Below are 4,863 nucleotides of genomic sequence, written 5' to 3'. Positions count from 1 at the left end.
CTTTTAATTCCTGTCATTTTCTTTCCAATATATGTATATTACAGGGTATGACCTAAATTTTGTTATTAAGCAAATTTTAATAATTATAAGTATGTATGGACTACATTATAATTTCTTTTTATAAAGAGTACAAATTTGTAAATAATTGTGAATTACATACAATTATTATTAATCTGCATAAATTTTGTAAAACCACGCATTGCACGGGTTTTATGCTAGTTGTTATGAAAAAAAAAAATTCACAATCATCTATGATACATTAAGAAAAATCAATATCCTTCACAAAAAAATTTGATCAAACATCAAACGTAAAATGAAATAATAAAATTTAAATTAACAAACGTTTTGATATGGCAAGTCACAAAATATTGTAGCCAGCCAATGAAGAATTGTGTAGCTTGAAACCGTTGCATTTTAAAAAATTTATGTGACAAGACAAGCTACAATACCTTGTATGTAGTTTTCCATTGGAGATGCTCTAAAAATTTAAAAGGGTAGAGATCATAAATTATTAATAGTTTACAAGAAGTAATTGGGCTACAAAAAAAGATTAACATGCCAAGGTCCTCATAGATACATTAAAAGCTACGGTCTATTCTTAAATTCTTACACTTGATACCATGTTGAATTGTGTAATTCTATTTTTTGACAACGTGTAATTCTATTCAATTAGGGTATTCCCATTCATACAATATTTGACTTTGCATACATAATTACACAAATTAATCTTAGAAAATATAAATTAAGAATACCTATAAAAAAAATATAGTTTAAGAATAGGAAAGTCAGAAACCTCCTTATAGAGAAACTTTATTTTTGTTCAAAAATCTCCTTTTTTTTCGCAAGATCATAACTTAAACATTTTTTTTTTGCGAAACAATACCTAATGCTTGGAAAATGGGTTTGACCTTATTTTCTGGCTTTGACTACCCCAACCCCACCCACGAAACCACCCCCCTCCTCAGCCCCACCCACAAAACCGCCCTTTCACAGCATTAACCACCTTAACCCCACCCCTTTCACGACAACCACTTCTCCCTCTTACCTAAACCCCCCCTCTTTCATGGCAGCCTCTCCTAGATCTTTCTGAAAAACTTTCCTAATCATTATCTTATTTGTATTTTTTGCGAAGCAATACCTCATGCTTGGAAAATGGGTTTGACCTTATTTTCTGGCATTGACTACCCCAACCCCACCCACGAAACCACCCCCCTCCCCAGCCCCACCAACAAAACCGCCCTTTCCCAGCATTAACCACCTTAACCTCACCCCTTTCACGACAACCACCTCTCCCTCTTACCTAAACCACCTCACATTGCCAAGATTAATCTTTTCTATCCTAATAGTACAGAGTAAATGATAAATATTATATCATACTATAATAGATATATATATATATATAACATATATATATCCTATATCTATGACAAATATTGCGGAGTATCATACTATAATACTTACCTATCAATAATAAATTCAATTGTTTTTACTCTCACATCGAATAGAATTTAATTGAAATTACCATGTTAAGTTTTTTCTATTTGATTTGTTTGAGTTACTAACTAATTCTGAGAAATAAACAATGCCATCAAGGGCTTACTGGCGTTAACATCCGTAGTTCGATCGTCTTGCAATTGTTGGTCTTCAAACTAGGGTTTTAATCAAACTCCATAATTATACTGTTCGAGCATAAACTCAAAAAGTTATGGTTGGAAATTAGGAACTACGTATTATTCTATTAAATTGATTTTTTAATGTTTGACAATAGTCTTGTCTGATCTCAAGTTTAAACTTAGTTGATTCGATTCATTTTTATTTTTTTTAGAAATTACACCAACGGGTATATGCCCTTTTGTGACTTTTAACACAACTATTTTTAAAAGAGAAAAAAAAGGCATGATTCATAAATTAAAAGAAATTGTAAAAAAAGATCTATAACAATTTATTTTATTTTTTGTTGTCATATGAAAAATTCTCTTTGGTAACATCCAAGTTTTTATTTTTCTCTGGTAAAATGTTAAAAATCTTATTATCATGGTAACATTGTATTTTTTTGTTATGAAAGATAATAACTATTTTTGATAAAAATCTTTAGACATGGTTAAATATATATTTTTTTAATAATAAAATAAGTTTAAAAATATTTTTTTTAAAACACCCAACCCCCTCCCATCCCTACCCAATAGCCACCACCTTACCCCTTCCTTAGTTGGCGGCACCATGATCCCATAGTCGGCGACGACCCCCACCCTTCCCAACCTTGGCCGGCGGTGAACTCCCGCCCCCTGCGTCTCATGCCGACGACCCCAAAGAGGATTTCCCTAATTTTTTCAAAAAACTAACCCATTACCCCCCCCCAACCAGCAACCTAGGACCCTCTACTTATCGACGCCACCCACTCCCCTTGCCGACGCCCAGCGATGACATTCTCTACCCCCCGACACCTCGGCCACTGCCCTCCTTCCCTCATCCCAACACCCACCAAAAACCACAAACAAATAGTCACAAAATCAATTTAATCAAACTAGTTCACATAACTACAAACCCTGAATTGAAATTCCTCCATTATCAAAAAAAAAAAACTGAAGATCGAAAATGCGAGAAGCCCTAACGATGTCTTTAGTATTCAAATTGGCGAGTTGGTCCTCTTAAAGTTAGGATTTTCCAAAATCACCACCACTAACGCTGACGCTGTTGAAGGTACGGGAAGTTCGTAGTAGGGTTGTTCACATTAGGTTAACTGTACAGTTAAGCTTTAACGGTACGGTTAACTGTTATAACGGTTACTAAAAAACACGAATCGTAACCATATCGTTAAGGAACAATGCACCATAACGGTTAACGATTTCTTAACGGTACGATTACCGGTTAACCGCTAACCATTAATTAAATTGTAAATTAATACTTTTTTAATTTGCTCTTCCAATAGTTATAACTCTAATATATAATTTAATATAAACATAATAAATTCCAATTAATTGGGTACAAACCGATAAAGATTGTTTAGGATTAACTTATATAACTACATTTTTTTTTCTTTTCCTCAAAAAAGTAAATAAAAATATTATTTTTTATCTTAAAAGTTAACCATCGGTTAACCATTTACTCAAAACTGTAACCGTAACTGTAACTGTTAACCGCTACATTTAACGTTTTAGTTAAACTTAACTATTTATTTTTAATGGTATGGTTAATTAACCTAGCTATTAAATGTGTCGGTTATACTGATTAACGATTACGGTTTTTTTTGCATACCTCTAGTTCGTAAGAGTGCCGCGACAGAGAGAGGAAAGGACGGCGGAAGGGGTGGGGGAAGGGCATCGGGCCGGCGAAGTCTGGTTTAGGCGCCAGTAGCCTGATAGGGGTGGCTGGGTTGGTTGGGTGAATTTTCTTTTTATTAAAAATTAGGAAATTTTGACTTTTACCATCAAAAAAAAAATCAAAAAATAGTTTTTTACCACCAAAACTTCTAAAACTTTTATTTTACCACCAAAAACATTGTAAAAATTGTTTTTTACCACCTAACGTCAAGAAAATCGTTAAATCTAATTGTTTTTTTAAAAAAATCTTTGAATTTCGTGCGCAAAACATATTCTTCATAGGTTTAGGGGGGCATTTTGGTCCTATGGGTCCAATTTGAGGTCAGAATTGACAAAACATGATCGGAAATGCTTTGTTTTGTGTGTTTAAAAATACCTCAAATTGGATCTATAGGGCCAAAATGACCCCCAAAACCCCTAAAGACCACGTGTTTGACACAAAAATTGAAAAATTTTAAAAAAATCCGTTAGGTTTTTGACGACATATGGTGAAAAACAATTTTTAATTTTTTATTTGGTGGGAAAATAAAAGTTTTAGAAGTTTTGGTGGTAAAAAACAATATTTCGATTTTTTTGGTGGTAAAAGTAAAAAAAATCCTAAAAATTATTTTTGGTTAAATTATTAAATAATTTAAATGTTAAAAAAAAAATAAATAAAATAACTAACTAGAGTTAAAGATTTGATTAAAATTCACCATTAATGTTATTATTTACTTATTATCAATAATTCGTGATTACCAAGGATAATAAGGTTTTTTTTTTTTTTTTGGCAATTTATAAGTTACCACGGAGTAAAATAAAAACTTGAAGTTTACCAAAGAGAATTTCCTTTTTTTTAATAGTCTTTTAACGGTAAGTCTTGTATGTGTCTATCCACACGGTGTGGCAATATTGGTTTATAAGAATAATCTTTATATATATATATATATATATATATATATGAATAACATTATTTATTCATAAGAGTAACCCCAATTTGTCCATAAAAATAACTTCAATTCATTAGATGAGAAATATCAAACTAATTTAGAAATAACCCCATTTATTCATTCGAGTAACAATTATTCTTTTGTTTTAGAAAATGAAAGAATGATTCCACCTATATAAGAGAGTAACCCATTTTTTTCATTTAAGTAATCCACAAATGTCAAAGTAACCCCATTTGCTCATCACCGTGACCCCCTATTACTTAATTAATTGACTTATATGTGAAGTGGTCACATCATGTGACTAGCCACATATAAGAATTTGTATTATTTTTGCAGTTTGCATTCCATCATAATTGATAAAATTAATAATTTAAGATGGTATTAAATATTTAAATCCCAATTGTAAACCTGGACCAAACACTATAGTTTAGGAATTGAGCATTGACCAGTCATGCATGATTAAGGGCATGTTCTCTTACGTTGAAATTCAGTTCAGTTCAGTTCAGTTCAATTCAGTTCAGTTCAGTTCAGCTCCTAATTTCTTTCTCTTATAAAATATTCATTTCAGTTCAGTTCAGTTCAGTTCAGCTCAGTTCAATTCAGTTCAGTTCAGT

Source organism: Chenopodium album, chromosome 15 (genome assembly GCF_948465745.1).
Source record: "Chenopodium album chromosome 15, dcCheAlbu1.1, whole genome shotgun sequence".
Lineage (NCBI taxonomy): Eukaryota > Viridiplantae > Streptophyta > Magnoliopsida > Caryophyllales > Amaranthaceae > Chenopodium > Chenopodium album.
Note: the sequence above shows the minus strand (reverse complement) of the source record.